General features: G+C 37.7%; 1 long non-coding RNA gene across 1 annotated transcript in view; it reads right to left on the bottom strand.

Annotated features, from left to right (window-relative positions):
• The window catches only part of LOC128265682 (uncharacterized), a 116,902-nt gene that overhangs the window by 72,652 nt on the left and 20,910 nt on the right, over positions 1–23,340 (bottom strand). Inside the window, exon 2 of the long non-coding RNA XR_008268903.1 lies at positions 8,384–8,448. This is a non-coding gene — a long non-coding RNA (uncharacterized LOC128265682). The remainder of the gene's footprint in view (positions 1–8,383; positions 8,449–23,340) is intronic.

Below are 23,340 nucleotides of genomic sequence, written 5' to 3'. Positions count from 1 at the left end.
CTGTTACAGTAATATTTATGGATTTTACTTCTCTCGGCACACACATACGCACACACACATACAGAGCAGAGTAACAATACAGAATGGAGACAAACAATGGCTTTAAAAGCAAGAGCCAGATTATCCTTATGTATGGCCCTGTTAATGTTTTACCTGAATGAAAACGTGAAATGAAAATGGGAAAACGGCAAAACATGCCCCATTTCCATCGATGGCCAGTGTCAATCGGAGATTGGCGAGGGAATCTAAAAACTGCGGCAGAAATGCTTATATGCGTTTTGTTGTATTTACTTTTATTAACACTAACCGATTCATAAGAGAACCGGTCTTTTGTTGCACCCAACAAATATTGACCTTTAAAAGCAGCAAACTGTATTTAATACATGCATGAGTAAAGCTTAGATCAGATTAGCTCTTACAATCAAGAAGAAATGTTCAAAAACTAAATTTATTTTAATTGTATGATAACTTATAAGTGATAAAAAAAATTGTAAGGATTCATAAAAAAACACAATAGCCAAAATACGCCGATAAGACCAAACCTAAGAGCATAATTAAAGTTTCAGCCAAAGTTTGGGCCGTCAAATATTTCTGCTGAGCAAATACAATTACAGTAATTGCAAAATTTTTGGCCAGTCAAATACCCTCGGCTGTTTCGCAAAAATTAATTAATTATTCTATGTAATATGACGGCGAGTAGATGGCTGGCAGATTTCTAGGAAAATAGGAGAGCAAGGTAAATTTCATAGCATTCCAATCTGACAGCCTTCAAATGGGAAACAAGCTAATAAAACTTTTTGCTAGCTACTGGAAATTAATTATACGCACGGCTCACCTGTCACTGACAATCTATATTATTTTTTTCTATTTTTGGTTTCCATCTGAAATCGGGGCTCTTTGCATAATAAAATGTTGGACAAGTAATTGAACACTGGCCAATTGTAAATTTGCTGACTGATTGGGTTTATCGATGGACATTTTCACTTAACCCCCCGCCGGTCGTAAAACCATATTTTTTTATGGCCCGACGTTGGGTTGGCATATGGCCATAAAAGCCGAAGTCAGCCAACTGCCAAAATGAAGACGCTTAAGGGCCAGAAAACGGGAACGGAAAGCAGGACAGCACAGCCCAGTACAGAACAGAACACTACAGAACAGTACAGAACAGCAAACGTTAAACGTAGCAGAAAAGTTTAGTGGTGGTCAGTGGCTGGGGCTGTGGGACTTTCCCAGTTGCCTTTCCTCCACAGAAAATGACAGGGAGGAAAAGCGACCGGACCGGACCGGGCCAATCCTTTCGTGTCTATTTACATTTTTATTGTTGGTTGGTCGTAAAAAATCTGATTAAATACCACGTAATAGATCCCTTTGATGACTGCACTGGACTGGGCCCTTTTCCCCAGCATTTTCCACTGTGATTGACCGTCCGTCCTTGAGCGGGTTAAGTGTTGTTAAATTACATTCAATAAACAAGCAATGAATATTTTATTGTTGTCATCGGCAAGGTGGGCGAAATTATTTATGATTTTCCGAGATATGATGGCGGGCAAGTATGTAAGTGGGCGAGCAGATTGATTTTCGCTTGATTGGCACAAATCCCAATTTAATAGAATCATTTGGTTTTATAACGCCGCACGGTCCCAGTCTCCTATAATGCCCTAACTTTTTTATTGAGTCCCAAAGTTATGTTGCCATTGCCCCATAAACTGAGTAAACTGTTGTGCTGAATTTTAATCGCTTTTCCTGCGGTTAAGTGGAAGTCCTGATTTTCCCAAGTCCAGAATCCCTGGGCAATCAGTTTTATACATGTACACTGCTCCTGCGGTTGCGCTGTTAATACAGGTACTTAAAACTAAGTAAGCAAATGCAATTTTCCCTTCAGTTTTTGCACAGACGAACATGGTGCGACTGATTAATATGCCGAGACAAAGAATATTAAGTATACGCAGTGTAAGTAATGACTATTTATGAGTTTCTTACTGATAAATTTTGAGCTCACGGAAAGTAGAAAAAGTGCAATGTATTAAGTCTAGTAAGTTGCCAAGGGAGTTTTTTTTATAGCTTTTTAGTAGCGTGATAGTTTTTAACTCTACTTAAAACAGCACTAATTCTTCGACGCACTTAAGCAGTCGTAAAACACAAAATTTCGAGAAGCAAGCTTTCCACTGATTTGCAGTATGTTTCGAAGCATATGAATGCACTTCTCCTGCTTGCGTTTTTCACGATTATCGGATAAAATTTTCATTTGTCCTGTTGCACTTTTAAGCGCATCGCCCCCCACAAGATATTATGTCATTTTCTAGACCAAGTCGCGTAAATCTTCGACATTTTACGACTGGCATTTGGGAAACAGAGTTGCCCGAGCAAAGGAGGCTAAGCGTTGAGAGAGCAGGTCCTGCGGATCCTTAAGGAACTGTTAAGTGGTCTTAGAAGGAGGAGCTGCTGCACAGTTTTTATGCTCCCTCCTTCAGTGTTTGCCGCTTTTTAATTGCTGTCGCTTCTCGAACATTTACTGCTCCAAATGAGCTAAGGCGTCCAGATTTATGGCCCACACACACACTCAACGCTGCAATCGATGTGTTCCCAACAAAGTCGCCAAAACACAGTCGGGCACACTAATACATTTCAATTTGGACACTTAAAACTGCAAGCTCAAGTGAAAAGAAATGGCGGAGCGTTAGCAGGAAGTCCTCCCTCCGCCATTTGACAGTGTTGCGAAGCATCATTTTGGCCTGCACTGCAGTGTCGCATTTCCTGTCGATTCTATTCACAAACAGTGCTGCATAATGGGTGTGAAATACTCTTATGATAAATATTTAATATTATTTTATTTACAACGAAGATAATTTTTGCACATTAGTAAAAACTAAAAAACTATAATAAATTAATGGTAAAAATTTAATGCTACTTTGCTGCATTTTAATTTACATCTGCAATCATTTGGATAATTATAATAGTAGTTTCCGAAAAACTATGACAAAATGTTGCCTCGTTTGTGTTGGCAACTTCATAACTTTTCGTTTTCGGAATGTTGTTAGCAATTTTACTCATTTTTTGTTTACTCTTGCAACCATTGTTGCCCGTTGTTTGTTGATGCCATTTAATTATTTCGACTCAGCCATTGTCGCCGGTACCACGCCCACCTACCGCCTTTCGCCGTTCGCCTTTTGCCCACATCCTGGTGCTCTGTTATTACTGTTATTGTTACAGTTATTGTTATTATATTGCATTTTACTTTACTTTTATGGCCGAGCTGCGACAGACTGCGCCGCTGCCCGTTGATGACTACAAACTATGCAGTTGGGATGGCGCTTAGACTATAGAGAGGTCCTGGTCAGGACGGGCAGGATGGTCAGGACGGGCAGGTCGGGCAGGTCGGGCAGGATGGGAGGATAACTCTGCATTGTTACCGTTTCCGAGTCCGGAATGAACGCAAATTGTCATCACTCTGCAGGGCTTTCAGCGGGTGGAATGGGTTCTGTTTGCATCGATTGCATCCACATAGCACTTATAACGAGAAGGGTCTTTCTGCCGTGGGTACGTACAAAAATATTCGTGATGCTATAGAGATGAGCTAAGACGACTACATTGTCCTCATATATTTATTGATTGGTTTTTTGAAAGTAACAAGTTACCACCATTATTTTTTTGAGTGAAATGTTGTTCACTTATAGTAATTGTTGGAAACAGATTAAATAAAACTCGAAAATGTGCAATAATACGTAAAAAAATATAATATATAATAATAAAACAAAACTTTTAGATTACAAATTTTCTTACAAATCAGTACACCTTAAAATGGTCTTTACCAAGTTCATAATTGAATGCTTTTATGACTTCTTAAAGCAGTTTCAATTTGATTTTGGTGTCACAACTTTCAAGCGTCAACGAGTTTGTTTATTTAATTCAGAGTGATTTACTCTAATTAATCGTATTTACTTTACCTGCACAAGACGCCTTCCCTAATTTGTGGTATTTATTCAACAGAAGCAACATGTAAATGGACTATTATTATGATTATTTCCCCCTCATTTAGCAAAATTATTTCCAATGAAGTGGGCTCAGTATTCATGACTATGAGTTGAGCCAGTGGCATAACCGACTTAGCCCTGAATAATGCCAAAGAAAAGACGGAGCACCTGGGGTCACACACACTCACATGCGGAACACTCACCTCAGTCGAGTGACTGCATTCATTATGGATTCACTTCACAGCAAATACGTTCCCCGCATTGTTCCATTGCTGGTGAAAGGTTTTCCACGAGTGACCCCAAATGATTTCCCAGCACATTGTAACGGCGACGGGGGACTTGGTGGAGTTTGGGGAGTTCGCATTCGCTTCTCGCTTCTCGCTAAGTAGCGACAAGTTCGCACAAAGGCGCACAGCGAGGACTTTGTGGGGCATAACGTATACGCCGGGTGGTGCGCCGAGCGGCGGCAGCATTACGTATACGCAGCTGCTCCTTTCAATGCTCGCCACTTGACGCCGACTTGCCACTGCAACTGCGAATTCGACTCGGAGTCAGTCACTCGCTCGTCCCTTAAAGACGACTCTTTAGTCGCATTGTCTTTCGAGATGGCCATTTAGCTGTTTTCTCGGCGAAATCACGTCGTTCGCTAATTCATAACAGCGAACCTTGGTTTTGCTCTAAAATTATGACATGTTTTTATTCTTTTAAGCGCCATTTATGCCTTTTTATTAAGACTTAAGCCTTAGTTATCTTTAGATATTTACTCTGACTTTTAAATTGTGCGCTAGAATTAAGTTCTCTATATAGCATTAATATCCCAGTCTAAGTTTGTAGCAAGTTAGCTTCACAATAATTTATTCAGAACGTCTTAATAAGCTGTTTTCATAAATCTTATAATAATAATAGTCTTGTTTAATTTTTTTTTGTTAGTAAATAAATGTAATTATACTAATAATCATAGATAATCAAATTCGTAACTTAACTTCACATTCATATTTATTTTTTTTAGCCATAATGGTATTGGTTGCTTTGGCTATTGTCTGTAATCTACAATGGCCCCACCACTGATGGACTTTCGCCGAGGTCTTTGTGGGCGTTTGGGGGCGTGGCCAGCGGGGACGTTAGGTGCTGAGAAAGTCAGACAGACATCAGAGTCTTTCATATTTAAACTGACAGTTTATTGTGCTTTTCATTACAATTTTGTTTGTTGGTTTTATTTTGCAAACAAAACTCGGCGATGGCAGCTGCCTTTGGTGGCCAAAAGCAGGGGTTTTCGGGGGGTTTTCAGGGGGGGGGGGGCTTTTCGGTGGGTTCAAGCGCACTCGAGCATGGAGTCAAGCTGCCGCTGCACCACCCCCGTTGACTTTATTTTGCACCACAGCCATGGCCCCGTTGCGGCATTTTAGCCAAACGGAAGTCATAAAAGACGCGCATTTTCCTCTTCTTATTTTCGTTCCTCTGGTGACAAGGACAACACCAATAACAATATCACTTACACTAACACTAACACTAACACTAGCACTAGCATTGACACTAAAAATAACAATAAGAATAAGAGTAGGAAGGAGAATGAGAATGAGAATGAGAAGGAGAACAACAATGCAGCGATAATTTCTCGTTAAGGAGCAAATGCCCAGAACAGCGTTGGATTTTAATGGGCAAGATAATTCCAATAATGTAGATAAATTCATTTGGCACGCGTCTAATTGAGTGGCATTGCATTTTGGCCATAACTAGGTATAATTCCATTTATCCGCTGACTTTTATGGCACACGGCCGAACCGACCATCGTTGGCGTCGCATCATTAATCAAAGGCCAAAAGCCTATGGAGACAGCCGGGGATATTGGGGATGGACTGGCTCGAGATGGGATGTCCTGGGGATGGATGTGGATTCGGGAGATCGACAGTCCACCAAAGGCACCGACATGGCTTAATGCATCAATCAGCCGAGTGCAGAGTAGTAAACCACCAAAAAAAATGTAACACGAAAAGTTGGTGAGTATTTTTGGCTTTATCACTTAACAGGGTTACTCAGATTTGGTGCTTACAAATCGGGTGAGTTCACTTAATGATAAAATCTAACTTTTAAATACAAAAATTAAAATTAATCAAATAAATAATTATATATAAAGTATACAGATAATAATGGTCAAAATTCTTTAATAATAAATAAATATGCTTTTTGATCAGTGGAACATGAGTATCTAATATTTAAAGCTTTTAAATTAAATAAGCATTAACTTCAATAAACACTAAATATAAAGCACATTTTTTTTAATCGCACAATTAACCCAGCTTTCTTGATAAAGTTTAATTGCTTTATAAAACTTAAGTCCAGTTAACAAGCTTAGCCACATTTTTAAAACTACACCTTTTTAAAGCTTATGACCCCTATTGACTACCCCTATTAACTTTATCCGCATGCTCTTGGCCACCATCAATTTGTAGAACAATGTCCGGAAAAGAAAACCAGCAAAAAACGGGCTTAAATGGAATGGTATGTAGTGAATGAATGAATCGATGAATGAAAATGATGCTGTGGAGCCATGGGTCGTGCACGCACAAATGGAAAATGGATAATGATGCGTTTGTGTATTGGGAGCGCTTTTATTAGACAAACAAACACCAGGACCGCCAGCCGACCAGCCCTCCAGCTCGCCTGGGAATCCCCGAATTTTCTAAGGGGAAATGGAGCACTCACACTCTCGAAATTGCTCTTTTTCAAGTTGAGCTGAAGTTTTCCCGCCTTGGCACAAAAGGAAAATTCTCGAAGGGGTTTTCCTTAGCGGGATTCAATTGCAAAAGGAGACCAGCTCCTTTAAACTGTCAGTTTTTGGCCGGCCTTTGTGCAGTTAGTTGATGCTTTAACAGCTTCCACACCCTTTTTTCCGACTCCATTTTCACCATCATCACCGTCATCATCATCTTCAGGGTACAGACAAAATAATTTAACCAATTTGTGATGAGGTGTACTTAAATGTAAAATAAAAATGTTTCAACAAACCAAATTAATTGTTTATGAACAAGTTAAGAAATTTTTTATTGATAAGTTTTGTATTTGTGGATAAAAGTAGAGGAAATACAAATCAGCGAAGCCGTTTTCAATAAAAATTGTGCCTTTACCTAATGGAATATACTTAAGAACTTTTTAAATCAATGTCTCCAAAAGAGTAATGATTAATAAGCTAAATTCAAATACAAGCAAGGGGTGTCTTAAATTCCCAATTAATTGCTGATAAAATTTTATAAATATATAGCTTTTTTAGTTCTAAATAGCTGTATATTGCCAGTATCAGGTGTATAAATGTTGTATATTTATTTTCTGTGTAGACGTCTTTTGTTCGCAAGTTTACACGCAGCTGTCAAATCACAATACTTGCTAAGAATTTCCATTAACTCATTTTCCTTTCTCATTTTCCCAGCATGCGTGTGCCTGTGTGTTTGTGTGAGTGTGTGTGTGTGCGTGTGTTTGTGTGTGTGTGTGTGTGTGTGTGCGTGTGCCTGTATTGATAGTGTTAAGTGTTCGGTGCACTTGAGGCAATGGGTGCTTTAAGGGGGTTTTCCCACTGAAGCTTCGGCTTGTGGCCATTGCTCGAAACTTTCGCCATTGTTATAACAAAATAATGGCCCTCATACACTCACTAACTCACACACCCACACACTCTTGTCAGGACCTCGCACACATACACAAACAGTTTAAAAAGCCTCAAACTTGCTTGCACTTGTCGCTTAATTCAATATGCACAAGTCCTCTTCACACTCTTTTTTCCTTCTTGCTTTCCTTGGCCGCCGCCGCCCTTTTTTTTCCTTTTTATGGCACTTTCTTAGCTTTCTCGCCTGTCTTGGCCAACATTTATTCCTATTTTGCGGATGCACTAAAAGATTGAGCTTTCTTGGAGGAACATCCGGAAAGAACATTTGGAAACTTTCTCCTATTATGGTTTATTTAAAAACTGGCTTTAAACAATCACATTAAGCTTGAGACAATGTTCTTTAAAGTTAATAAATTTATACAACTTTTTGTTATCCAAGAAGATCTCTTATCTCTGTTATCTTTTGTTCAGAACAGAGAAAGGTGAAACTATTTATGTGGGTGAAAGTCACTTGGTTTTTCAAAAGGCACTATACGACAAATAAAACGTTCATATTTTTCCTTTCAGGTTTAAGGCCTTAATATTATATTATATTATTTCAAAATTTATTTTCTGTAGCATCCCGCAATAACTTTTATTGGTTTTGTGAAGAGTTTTTACTTTACATTATTATATTTGATTTTAAATGATTTCCGAAATTGTTTTTCTGTCAGTGGCCTTTGGTTTCTTATTGTCAGTGAAAACTGATAGTGCATCTTGGCATCTTTGACTTGGTCAACAGCAGTGAAAAGGGCCGTAGTTCGAGTGCAGTACTCACCTACACACATTGACTCGTGATTGTGGATCGTTTATTCAATTATCTTGGACTTTCTGGCTTGGACACTGAAAAGAAAGGAAGAACAGGAATAAGTAAAACGGGAACATAAGCTTGACAAAGTTTCCGGCCAACTCCAGCGAATAAGGACCCATCGAAGGTGAATCGTTTTCAATTGGGGGCCCAAGTTTAGGTTTCTTTTTTATACTTATAACTCTACAAGAAGATATACTCATGTGGGTATTTGTTTAATTTTTTGTATCGCTTCGTTTTTTACCAAAAACAACATAAGCATTTGATTTATTTGTTATTAGGAACATGTGAGACATTAATGCAGCGTACAATATATACTTAAGATTACAATTTTAAAGTTGATTGTTTAATTTGGGTGTCGAGCAATTTCAAAGGGGTAAAATTCTTAAAGTTTGTGGATTAAGTCACCATTCTAGCGCATATTTGTATGTGTCTTAAGTTGATTTGCGAGAGGTATGCAACTGAATTTCGGATGCTAAAAACCTTTTGTTAATGGTTGCCAAACTCAAAGTTTTGTAAATATTCCTTAATAATTTTCCCCAAACAACAAAGTGTTTGGAAAATGTTTATTAAATTTTTTTGATGTTTCAATCTGCCTAAGGAAAAGCTGAAAAGTTGAATTTGCTTTTACTTCAAAAAAAAGACTTTAAAATATTTATAACGCTCCCATTTTCTTGCCTTTTTTTCTTTTAGGGGTTTCCTGTTTTTTTTTTTTTTTTTTTTTTTTTTGTAGCAGTTTTCGGTTCCGTGCACTCGCTCCTGCAGTTTGACTAACGAAATTTTGGACTGCGGCGAAATGCTTAAAAATTCGGAATTCAATCAATCCCAACGCTTTGTGTTATTTTTCTCCTTTTTGTTCTACTCTATGTGTGCTCTGTTTTATTATTTTGTTGTTACCTCTGCAATTGTATCAGGGGCGGCGTTCTTTGTTGAGAAAAAATTCGGAAAAACAAAGCAAGAAGAGCGTAGAATTCAAGTCAAACAAAGCCGGCGGATGAGAGATGGTGGGTATCGGATGGCAGAGGTAAACACGTTAAGCCAAAAGCCAAGGGCCGGTTAACTCGTAGAAAAAAGAATTAAAATCAGGTGGAAAAGGTGCGTCGCGCTGCTCGACAAGTGTATACGCTCTAATTGTATTCTTAAAGTGGTCGCTTAAGATTGGAAAGGTAATTTTTTTATTAAATTGACAGGCTGATACATAGTAAGTTATGTCAGTGATATATGATGATTTTTCAATTAAAAAAAATATCGTGTACATACAAAATACTGATATCAAATTTTGTGACGAATACTAAAAAAATTAATACTTAATAAATACAAGTGACTTCACTCGATCGACCTCAGATTTTCCGAGCTAAAGGAAAGACTTGCGGGGAAATCCCAGTTGGTGAGGCACGTATAACAGGCAGCCTGGAGGAGAAATTTAAGCTGATAGCAGCTGACTGCAACAAACTTTCTCTGCGAGTCACTCAATTGGAGAGCGATACGTTCTATTTTTCGAATGCGACCCATACAATTGTGGATCCAATTATTATTAATAAAATGGAAAAATTGAACACTTTTGAACGGAGCACTGGATCCAAGCAAATTTGGTGTCGTCCAAAGCAATTAAGAAAATAAATTATTAAAATTATAAAGATGGTATCTTTGGAATGCTCTGTTCCTAAGTTACTTAATGAGATTTAAAGTCCCTCATAAATTAACCAGTTTGGGAAAGCAATGGCAGAGGCAAAAATGGATAATTTTATTACATACCAAGCAGATGTTTGTATGCCCGCCAAAAACAAAGAAGAACAGAGAAACACATCCGCGAGGGCCACGTGCAACACGGCGTATGAGCGACATCAAAGGCAGAAATTGCATCAGAAAATATTGCCGCTGGCGAGGAGACGCACAATTTGTAAGCAATACGCCAGCCGGAGGACCACGAAAATCCCCGTGTATCAGACTCCAGAGCCCGTGCGGCGGGAGAAGGTGCATGACATAACCGGATGGTTGAGCAAGCCAAAGGCAACCTGCAAATACGTCGGAGCGATGGGCGAAAAAGGGAAAATGCGGTAATAATTCTTCTTACGCATTTGACGCTCGCAAGGCGCCCAAAAGCTACCAGAAGAGGCTTGTACTTAGCGCACCGAACGAGAGAGAAGGAGTCCAAAAAACCAAAAAAAATATAAGCGGAAAACCTAAAAAACACAGGCAAATCAGGCAACAGACAGGAAAAGTCCAGGGAAACCCGGGGAAAAACCAAAGCCAGCGACATGCAAAAATCAACAGGAACAACGCTGCAGAAACAATGCAAGCCGAAAGACAGCACAAAAAATGTGCTGAGAAAGTGGGAGGGGGAGGGGGGGGGCGGAGGTGAAAGGGAAAATGGGGGCGGGGGAAATGGAAAAACTAGCGAGGGAAATGGAGAGAAAAGAGCAAGTGGAGAGTAGAGGAGAGGAGAGAGGACCAAGCGTAATGGGAAGCGGCCGCGCGTGCTAAGGATAACATGTTAATCCTTGTGAAGATAATGAGCAACAATATGCTTTGCATAAGCACCGTCCAAACGCTCCGGAAAAGGGGGCGTGGTCGGCGGGGCCGTGGGAATGTGGCAAATTGCAGATAAGTTCATTGCAGCATCCCGAGGCAGTATAATGCAGCACAAGGTACTACCGGAGCGAATGTGGAAACCAATATCTGGACAATGAGCTCGCGCAGCAATTTTGATGTGAGCAAAGGAGCATAGTATCAACAGATTATTATCGCACATTGTCGGTCGATGCCATGATGGTTAAAGCCAAAAAACCTTCATTCAAAAAAGTGATGTAGTTAAACAACCAAATGCTACTTGTTAACATTATTGTACAAATTAAAAACAAAAAACTAGTAAATAAACGATGGATAAAAATAAGGTCTATAAGATTTACTGGCTTTGGTGAACCGTTTAACGAAATCGAACCCATTTATGAATTGTATCGTAAATTTTTAAATAATAATAAATAATTTATTGTACGGACTTAAAAAATAACTCGCTTTATATTCAACTATCGTTACAATAGTAATAACTATTTGAAAATGAAATAAACCAAAACCGATTTCTTTGACAAACCGCTGTTTATATAACCTTGAAGGTATTTTAAAACTGTTGTAATGGTAGTATTCAAATATATAAAATTCATTGGCTCGTTTAAAAAAATTTCTTCTAGAAAAAATATAAATAAAAAGAAGACTAAGTTTTAATTAAAACACTTTAGATTGACAATATATTATTCAGCTTTAATTTTGGTAGGCCTGGCTTGGCTATTAAGAAATTATATTAAATGGGTGCTGAAATGTCCTTTTTGCTGGAAATTCGGACTTAAATTATTACACCCTATGCCAGAGTATAACAAATGCTTCAACAAAGTAAATAATTGAGAAAAGTTGGGATTTCTCGCAGTAATAAATTCCAGTTATGAAAGCAACTCACTCCACCCCACCGACATTGCTAAGCTTAACCCCAATGCATATTCAGAGTCGGGTAGAGTTGCCCGGATGCGGATACCTGGCTCCATCTGACATCGGTTCCGTAATGAACGACCTTCACATGATTTCTGCCACCTGGTGGTGTGCAAATTGGGGCATTGAGGCATTCAGGCAGCAGCCACAGAAGCTGCAACAGCAGCTTTGATGCGTTTCTAATCAAATTCAATAAAATTGCATTGCACTTGCGCATAAATTTTGTGCAAAAATGGAAATCGAATTGGTTGTCGCACACACACAAACACAAACACACACACACACACAGGCCAAATGGAAAGGTATGCATATTTATACACCTTTGCATAAATGGATAAATCTGCATGTTTATGAAGGTCTTCTGCTGTGGGCACATGCATGTCCAAAACTGAGTTTAAATAAAATACAACAGAACTTTATTCATAGAGTACGTAACCTTAGTTTGGCCACTCTTTTAACAAAAATGCTATAAATAAAACGTACTTATTTGAACAGCCAAACATCGGTAAGTGGTCAGTATATAAGGTAATTGATTACACTGCTATTAATTAACTTTCCAATAATTAAGTTTCCGAAAACTTAACCACTGCATTTACAAATATTAATGTAAACATCATATATTTGTTATTATTTTGTTATTTAAATCTGATTGTATAAACATAAAAAATATAGTTTTAAGACTGAGGCAAATTTTAGACTAAGCGATAAGCCCAATATATGAAATTAAATGTTTACAAGAATATTTCATTTTTGAAATATCTGCATGAATTTTTGAACTTTGTTCGTGTTTGTTACGAAGTTATTTAGAGTTCTAAATGCTGGCAAGCTCCGGTTTATTTGGTATTGAAGAATTTGCGGTCTTATTTTGTTTAGAAATTTATGTAGGGCCTTAAAAAACATAAGCAAATAAATATGATAACTTGCTTCATGTTTGTTTCTCTTGTTGTAAAGTGTTTACAAAACAAAATACGTAAAGCGATGCCATTAATCGATGTAAGTAGGGGAAATCCAATAGATGATATCGAGCTATTGTGCCAGCTCTGCATAAAAGTACCGCCTAAGTGTTGCATGATTTTTTCAGCTCGCTCGTAGTTCGCACACAGTGCCGTTACATTGGCAGAGATGCTGTTAATCCAAGCTGCGGGCGGGTGGTGAAAGGGGGGTGGTGAAAGTCGGCAGTGTGGGCGGGCCGCACAACTCATAAATATACAGATGTGTTTGCGCTTGTGTTTGATCAAACAAGATGGCGGGCGCATAAACAAATACGACGAACACGCATCCATATGCATGAGGGCGCAAGTCAATGTGGTTGTTGTTTCCCCAAGTGGGTGGCGATGGGCGATGTGTGGTGGGGGTGGTGGGTGGTGAATGATGGGTGGTTCGTGGCCCTCCAACGCATGCATTTGCCACTGTTGGCCCGCAAGGCCGCCTTTGATTTGCATAATCTCAGTTTAATGTTTTTCCTTTATTGCGAGTATTTCCCTCAGCAGAGGACACTCTTTTCGGTGGCGTGAGAGTGAGCGAAAGTGATTCGATTGCATGGGGATCAAATGTCGATGCAGTCGACAATGTGATAGACATTCTCATTTGGTTGGTGAATAAGTAAAAGCAGTCGAAGCTTGTCTTGCGTTAAGCAGCACACACTGAAATCACTAAAGTTTTTAAATCACATTTAAAGGTGCTTAAAAGTATGCAACAAAATATGTTTGGTGCGGAAGTCCGATGCATTTCTTCCGAATAACCATATTCAATTTTTTAGTGCCTGAAGTAGGCATTTATGAGCCCATTTATGAGTGTTTCCTGACACCTATTGATTACTGTGTCATGCAGTATTAAATCAGCACGTTTTGTATCGGAATCGCAATTGGATTTATTTTTTCTTTTTTTAATTTGAATAATTTCGGAATAATTGTGCCCTATTACAGTTTACACTGGTTTTGTTCGCCATGTTGCCTTTCATACCCACCGCTACTTCTTTTTCTTCATTGATGGCACTGCGGTTGCAAATGAAAATGAAAATACGAAATGAAAATGCGAAGAACAGAGCACTCAGCCAACCCAACCCAACACCCATACACACCCATCCACACATGACAATACAATTGAATTCGGCCTTGTCGAACTGCGATGACGGATCGAAGAATGGAATGAAATGAAATGGCAATGGAAATGGAATGAAAATGGCTTAAGCCGGGGACTTACACAAGCCCCGGGGACATCTTCGCCGTCATCCCGTCATTCCGTCATCCCGTCACTCTGTCACTCTGTCAATCCCCCCGCCGCCGCCCGCAAATGCATTTCATTGCCAGGATCCAGGATCCATCTCCGGGTCCCCTCTTCCCCCTTTCTCCTCTTCTCCTCTTCCCCTCTTCCGATTTTCCCCATTTTCCGGACTCCGGCTCAAGACTCCGCGTGCAACCGCTGGCGGCGGTCTCCCGGATTAAGCAAATTTCGCTGTAAAACTATGGAAATTTCCGCCAGCCTTGCACAGCTTGCCAAAAAACTTTACTCCCGGCAAAGTAGAGCACACATGCGATATACCATATACATATAGTAAGGAACTGCATATACGGTGCGTATGGCATCTGTGTACACATTCAACTGGCGTAAAGTTGGAACTCGGGCTAGATCTTTGGCAAATATTAAATTGGAAAACTTTCTACTTACGGTAACCTGTTGCCAAAGTCTGTGCTCCTTATCTTACGAAACAAACAGAGATTAAATACCACTACAAGTTTTGGGGTGTACCTAGATACTTGTACCAAGGTACCATTTTTTTATACCTAATATACTATTATTTATTTTTTGAAACCAATAAATTGTTCGCCAATGTGCTAATAAAAATATCATTATTTTACTGCAACTAGAAGAAAACCTTATTCCACCGGACATGCACGATATCAGATTGCCAGAGCGTATACACAATATCATAATTCACCTACAACATTTAAAAGAACAAATACCCTAGAAAAAAAAAATTATAGCCTAAACCCAAAAATTTATTAATCAGTTTTATAGAACTCAGCAAGTTATTTTTTAAATCGTAAATAGAGTTACTGTATCTGTTACAAAGAGGCTATGTGCGTTTTCCAATTCATTTTCGGATTTAGTGCTCTATGCATTATATTATGGATTTGTAAATCCTCCTGCTGGTGTAATAGAAATGCAAACAAACACCATGACGCCCCAATTATTGTTAAGCAAATCTAAAACAAAACCTGTTGAAAGACCTCAAACATCTTTCGATTCCCCAAGAAATCCAACGACTTTCACCGAGATATCGAACGGCACTCGAGAACAATAATAATGCAAATTAAAGCTGGATGTACGAAAGGCGCCCAGGACTTTCGAAATGACCACCGCAATTAATAAACATTTGTCGTACAATTGGTCAAAATACTAACCAAAAGTTATCCCCCATAAATTTGACTTAAGTACGAACATAAGCCAAACACATTTGCATACAAAGTGGGGAAAGCGGGCGGACGGGGGGAGGATGTGGAAAGCGAGGAAAAGCGAGGGAAAATAAGTGCGAGGGGGGGGTGTAGGAAAATGCCAAAGTCATGTTGCCATAATACGCAGCTGTAAACAGCCTAGACAGCTCGTCTGACTTTGTGGGCCATCGGAGGTGCTGGCTTACGTGGGCGGCATTTTCCGAGTGGGTGGTGTCAGTGGGGCGGGTGGAAAATGCCTGTCAAAATATTACACATTAGCATGCATGAAAAATGAAGAAATGCGCAAGACGCGGCCAAATTAGGTTGTAGCGAGCGAACGAGCGACACTGAGACAGATAAGTATGCAAACAAAGGGAGCCCAAGTGTGTGTTTTCGCACAGATGCGTCCAAGATTCTAGCATTTTGTACGAGGATTCCTTAACAGAATTTAAATAATGTTATTTTCTAAACCCGTTACTCGTCAAGTAAAAGGGCATAATGTATTCGTTGAAAAGTATGTAGCAGGTAGAAGGAAGCGTTTCCTATCATATGAAGTACATAAATTCTTGATCAAAATCAAAAGCTGAGTCAACTTAGCATGCAGATTCTAGTAGTTGCTACGCAGCGCAAAATTACTTATAAATACAGTTACCTTGACCACCATAGTAGTCAAAATGATTTTATAGAAATTAAAGAAAAAACGTTACTATTTTTAAACGAAATTTGATTTAAATGATATGAATAGAACTTTAACTCACATGCTAAATGTCGTTTAATGAAGGCAAACCACCGTTTTAAAACGGCTCCCCTTTATTTTCACCTCCCAATGAATTGTTAATGCTGAAATGCTATTACTTTGATCACCACTGTGCGGGGTGTAAGCTGCTCTTGTATGGAACAAGTTCTCCGCTGACACACAAACTTATTTATATTTATATGCACATATACGCGCATACACAACAACAACCCACACAGACATTTGTCAGGGGGTCTTACACGTGTTTGTGCCCGTGTCGAAGGAAGTACGCGTAGTTCATATTATAAAGCATATAGGGCACATAATGGGGCGTGTGCCACAGACACGCAAACACACTTCAGCATCCCAAGCACTCAGCATCACTTGCCACTACTTGTGTGTCTCTGAGTTAACTTGGCGCGCTAAAAATGAACTTGCCAAACACGTAACGAAGGTCACACAACAGCTGAACTGAAAATGAAAAAAGTGGGCAACACAAAGCCAACTGCCAGATTCCCCAGCAGCAGAGACACTGAGAAACGGAGAAACTGAGAAACAACCAAACAACAAGGAAATAGGGCCAAGCCTTGGGGATCGAAGTTTCGAGTGCCCCTTTTTACACGATATTTGAACTAAGAACAACACAATGTCAATGGGAGGTATACGAAAATTTAAATGGATAGTTTTCTTTTAATTTTTTGGAGCAGTTTTGTACAATTCTGTACGATATAATTATACCCTTGCAGAGGGTATAATAATTTCAGTCAGAAGTTTGCAACGCAGTGAAGGAGACATTTCCGACCCTATAAAGTATATATATTCTTGATCAGTATCACTAGGAGAGTCTGTCCGTCTGTCCGTCCGTTTCTACGCAAACTAGTTTTAAAGCTATCCGCATGAAACTTTCCCAAAAGTTGTCTTTTTATTGCAGGTAGTATATAAGTCGGAACGAGTCGGATCGGACAACTATAGCATATAGCTCCCATAGGAACAATCGGAAAAAATAAAGGAACAAAAATTATAACTTTGCTGTTTTATATTTTTTTTTTAGTTCTTCGACATATAGTAATGATTAAATATTTAAGAATTAAGGTTTAAATTTCATCAAAATCGGACAAAAGAAACGGACGGACAGACGGACATGGCTAGATCGACTCGCCTAGTGATGCTGATCAAGAATATATATACTTTATAGGGTCGGAGATGTTTCCTTCACTGCGTTGCAAACTTCTGACTGAAATTATAATACCCTCTGCAAGGGTACAAATATTCATCTGGGAACGCCATTCGATTGGGAAATTAATGACGAATTCACAGAGACATTCCATCTTTTGGCCATTACTTCTCAGCGTTTTGGTAGAAAACCTGATTTTTTAGGTTTATTTTTTTTGAGTCTTCGGAGACTTGTCAAAAACGGAATCCTAAAGAGTCCTTTTGTTGTAACTTGGCCAAAATTAGAGGTAAACCCAAAAGAGTGACTGTTTTGTAAAGCTGGCGACCTATACTACCCATCTACAGTCGGTTTAGATAAATAAATTAATTTTTTGAACAAATTAATTTTTGGACCAATTTTTGCATTTTTGATAAGGGTGGGGGTCATCAATTTTTTCGAAAATTTGAAAATATGAAAAAAATTTAACTGGGAACGCCATTGGATTGGGAATTTAATGACGAATTCACAGAGGTATGACATTCCATCTTTTGGCCATTACTTCTCAGCGTTTTGGTAGAAAACCTGATTTTTAAAGTTTTTTTTTTCGGGTTTTGGAGACTTGTCAAAAAAACAAAATCCTAAAGAGTCATTTTGTTGTAACTTGGCAAAAATTAAACGTATATCCACATGAGTGACTGTTTTGTAAAGCCGACGACCTATACTACCCATCAACATTCGGTTTAGATAAATACATTTTGTAGTGATGCAAAAACCGATTTTTAAAAAGCAATTTTTTGAAAAAATTAATATTTTGACCAATTTTTGCATTTTTGATAAGGGTGGGGGTCATCAATTTTTTCGAAAATTTGAAAATATGAAAAAAATTTAACTGGGAACGCCATTCGATTGGGAATTTAATGACGAATTCACAGAGGTATGACATTCCATCTTTTGGCCATAACTTCTCAGCGTTTTGGTAGAAAATCTGTTTTTTAAAGTTTTTTTTTGTGGTTTTGGAGACTTGTTAAAAAATACAAAATCCTAAAGAGTCCTTTCGTTGTAACTTGGCCAAAATTTGACGTAGAGCCATATGAGTGACTGTTTTGTAAAGCTGGCGACCTATACTACCCATCAACATTCGGTTTAAATAAATAAATTTTGTAGTGATGCAAAAACCGATTTTTAAAAAGCAATTTTTTGAAAAAATTAATATTTTGACCAATTTTTGCATTTTTGATAAGGGTGGGGGTCATCAATTTTTTCGAAAATTTGAAAATATGAAAAAAATTTAACTGGGAACGCCATTCGATTGGGAATTTAATGACGAATTCACAGAGGTATGACATTCCATCTATTGGCCATAACTTCTCAGCGTTTTGATAGAAAAACTGATTTTTAAAGTTTTTTTTTGGGTCTTTGGAGTCCTGACAAAAAACAAAATCCTAAAGAGTCCTTTCGTTGAACTTGGCCAAAATTTGACGTAGAGCCATAGGAGTGACTGTTTTGTAAAGCTGGCTACCTATACTACCCATCCACATTCGGTTTAGATAAATAAATTTTGTAGTGATGCAAAAACCGATTTTTAAAAATCAATTATTTGAAAAAATTAATATTTTGACCAATTTTTGCATTTTTGATAAGGGTGGGGGTCATCAATTTTTCGAAAATTTGAAAATATGAAAAAAAATTTAACTGGGAACGCCATTCGATTGGGAATTTAATGACGAATTCACAGAGGTATGACATTCCAGCCTTTGGCCATTTATTCTCAGCGTTTTGATAGAAAAACTGATTTTTAAAGTTTTTTTTGGGGTTTTAGAGACTTGTTAAAAAACAAAATCCGAAAGAGTCCTTTTGTTGTAGCTTGGCCAAAATTAGACGTAAACCCATAAGATTGACTGTTTTGTAAAGCTGGGCCCCTATACTACCCATCAACATTCGGTTTAGATAAATAAATTTTGTTATGATGCAAAAACCGATTTTTAAAAATCAATTTATTGAAAAAATTAATATTTTGACCAATTTTTGCATTTTTGATAAGGGTGGGGGTCATCAATTTTTCGAAAATTTGAAAATATGAAAAAAATTTAACTGGGAACGCCATTCGATTGGGAATTTAATGACGAATTCACAGAGGTATGACATTCCATCTTTTGGCCATTACTTCTCAGCGTTTTGGTAGAAAATCTGATTTTTAAAGTTTTTTTTTTGTGGTTTTGGAGACTTGTCAAAAAAACAAAATCCTAAAGAGTCCTTTCGTTGAACTTGGCCAAAATTTGACGTAGAGCCATAGGAGTGACTGTTTTGTAAAGCTGGCGACCTATACTACCCATCAACATTCGGTTTAGATAAATAAATTTTGTAGTGATGCAAAAACCGATTTTTAAAAAGCAATTTTTTGAAAAAATTAATATTTTGACCAATTTTTGCATTTTTGATAAGGGTGGGGGTCATCAATTTTTCGAAAATTTGAAAATATGAAAAAATTTAACTGGGAACGCCATTCGATTGGGAATTTAATGACGAATTCACAGAGGTATGACATTCCATCTTTTGGCCATAACTTCTCAGCGTTTTGATAGAAAAACTGATTTTTAAAGTTTTTTTTTTGGGTCTTTGGAGTCCTGACAAAAAACAAAATCCGAAAGAGTCATTTTGTTGTAACTTGGCCAAAATTAGACGTAAAGCCATAAGGGTGATTGTTTTGTAAAGATGGCTACCTATACTACCCATCCACATTCGGTTTAGATAAATAAATTTTGTAGTGATGCAAAAACCGATTTTTAAAAAGCAATTTTTTGAAAAAATTAATATTTTGACCAATTTTTGCATTTTTGATAAGGGTGGGGGTCATCAATTTTTCGAAAATTTGAAAATATGAAAAAAATTTAACTGGGAACGCCATTCGATTGGGAATTTAATGACGAATTCACAGAGGTATGACATTCCATCTTTTGGCCATTACTTCTCAGCGTTTTGGTAGAAAATCTGATTTTTAAAGTTTTTTTTTGTGGTTTTGGAGACTTGTCAAAAAAACAAAATCCTAAAGAGTCCTTTCGTTGAACTTGGCCAAAATTTGACGTAGAGCCATAGGAGTGACTGTTTTGTAAAGCTGGCGACCTATACTACCCATCAACATTCGGTTTAGATAAATAAATTTTGTAGTGATGCAAAAACCGATTTTTAAAAAGCAATTTTTTGAAAAAATTAATATTTTGACCAATTTTTGCATTTTTGATAAGGGTGGGGGTCATCAATTTTTCGAAAATTTGAAAATATGAAAAAAAATTTAACTGGGAACGCCATTCGATTGGGAATTTAATGACGAATTCACAGAGGTATGACATTCCATCTTTTGGCCATAACTTCTCAGCGTTTTGATAGAAAAACTGATTTTTAAAGTTTTTTTTTTGGGTCTTTGGAGTCCTGACAAAAAACAAAATCCGAAAGAGTCATTTTGTTGTAACTTGGCCAAAATTAGACGTAAAGCCATAAGGGTGATTGTTTTGTAAAGATGGCTACCTATACTACCCATCCACATTCGGTTTAGATAAATAAATTTTGTAGTGATGCAAAAACCGATTTTTAAAAAGCAATTTTTTGAAAAAATTAATATTTTGACCAATTTTTGCATTTTTAATAAGGGTGGGGGTCATCAATTTTTCGAAAATTTGAAAATATGAAAAAAATTTAACTGGGAACGCCATTCGATTGGGAATTTAATGACGAATTCACAGAGGTATGACATTCCATCTTTTGGCCATTACTTTTCAGCGTTTTGGTAGAAAATCTGATTTTTAAAGTTTTTTTTGTGGTTTTGGAGACATGTCAAAAAAACAAAATCCTAAAGAGTCCTTTCGTTGCAACTTGGCCAAAATTTGACGTAAAGCCATAAGAGTGACTGTTTTGTAAAGCTGGCGACCTATACAACCCATCCACATTTGGTTTAGATAAATAAGTTTTTTCGTTTAAATTTCATCAAAATCGGACGACTATATCATAGAGCTCCCATAAAAACAATAAAAATATTTAAAAAAAAAATTGTTTAAAATGTAACTTTTATATTTTGTAATTTTTTTATAAATTTTTTTTGATTATTTAATTATTTGACAGTTCAGAATTACCCTCTTAATTTTATTAAAATCGGAAAACGGTATCATATAGCTGCCATAGGAACTCAAATAATTGAGCTGCAAATCATCATAGCTTCAATGCTTTTAAACATACACGCAAGTAAATCATAATTTTAATGTTTTAATTTAATTTTTGCAATAGCTGCAAGGGTATATGAACTTCGGCTTGCCGAAGTTTGCTTCCTTTCTTGTTGGTTATTTAACTTAAAAAATAAACATTTTGAACGCTCTTTTAAGGGGCATTAAAATGCTATTGAGATTCTGTGAGTTAGAGGATATTTCGTTATCTTTTGCAGCTCTTAAATTAAACCCTTAAGCAATGAAAATGATAGTCGGAAAAACTTTGATCGGACGACCAATCATAAAATATGATGTTCTCGCAAGCCCCCTGTTTCTTTCATTTTTATAGGTCCCCCTTAAGGTCTTAAAATAAATAAATAAATATTTGTCGTTTTAGGGACGCGAGGGGGTATAGTAGTGAATTTAACCTATCGCGTTTCGCTGTCCTCAAAGTTTTCCAGCGAATACACCAGCTTACGCACACACCTCGGCACACCATGTCTTTGTGTTCGTACGTTGACTGACAGCTCTTTGGCCGGTCTTGCCTTGGTATTAGTGTCATTTGCCATTTGCTTTTCCAACATTCTGACATTCTCGTGAACTTTCGGCGAACGGCATGCAAAGTCAAAGCAAACTGGAACACTGCAAACTAGCAAACTAGCAGGCTAGCACACAGCACACTACACACAACACACAACACACAACGCACAACACTGAGTGCATAAGAAACAAAGAACTGCAAAACAGGACAGAGCCAAAAAATATCATAAAAATAAAAAACTGAACTTTAAAAAGGAATGGAGCGAAGAACAAAATAGAACTATAAAGTTCGAGCAAATAGTCCATACAAAATAGTCGAAAAGCGGGACATGAAAAAATATTAAGAGCTGCCGCTCCTCTTATTTGTCTGTTCAAGCCAACTGCCGACAGGATGAATGACGTCTGCAGTGAGTGCGAATAGTTTGTGTCCGTAGACGAGGGTGCTCCAGAAATCATTTCCAACCAAATTTCACAAAAATTTGCAGCCACACAATCTGAACAGCTATAGCTAGAGTTTCAGTAAAAAATTTGCATCGTAGTGAATGAGTTCTTTTTAAAGCATACATAATTTTGATCAGCATCACTAGCATAAGGCAGCACCTAAAAATAAAATTAAATTAAATTCATTTCTATTTCCTACACTTAAATTATAATCTGTTCATATTCTCCATCCTAACAATATTAATATTATTCGGCATGGACTTTGATCATAGGTATTTTGATCAGATGTCTATTTAGCCATTATTTACTCCTCGCCATATAAATCAATCCGTTGGGGACCATTAACTTGCGGCACAGACTGTGCCAATGGCGCCGCTGTTCACACTCTCGTGGTCGCATACAAATCGAAGTGTTTATGTGATTTCGGATGCTGTTTTCAGTTTTTATTTTATGTTGTTATAATATGCGAATCCTTTGGGACTTTGCCTGTCTGTGTGTCGGCGCGAGTGTCTGAATTTTAAGTCAGCACTCGGAACTTCAGTCCGCCTTGTCGGCATCGATTGTGTAAATCAAACGACTGTACTCATATTGCTGCGAACATCTTGAAAATTCCCAATTTTTCCGCCCGAGCTTACTCACATTTAAAGCAACAAAGGTTGTGAAGCGCTTTCTTATATGAATTAAAAGAATATTATTTTTTTACTAAGTAACATAGTGTGTTTTAGTAACACGTTTCGATAAGGGCTTAAGTTAAATTAAGTTTTCGATAAGCTCAAGTTTGTATCGAGTGATTAAATACAGAGTATCATCTGGTCGAAACCTTTTCTGAAGACTACCCACTTTGTTATGTTATTGCTTTGATGTTTAGCGATGTGCAGCACGTCTTGGACGCTCCGATATCAAAGGATTCGCGTTTAAGGAGAAACCCTTGGGTTGTGCGAAGTTTAATG

The sequence above is a fragment of the Drosophila gunungcola genome, unplaced genomic scaffold, assembly GCF_025200985.1.
Source record: "Drosophila gunungcola strain Sukarami unplaced genomic scaffold, Dgunungcola_SK_2 000146F, whole genome shotgun sequence".
NCBI classification, from domain to species: domain Eukaryota; kingdom Metazoa; phylum Arthropoda; class Insecta; order Diptera; family Drosophilidae; genus Drosophila; species Drosophila gunungcola.
This window is presented reverse-complemented; position numbering and strand designations above follow the sequence as displayed.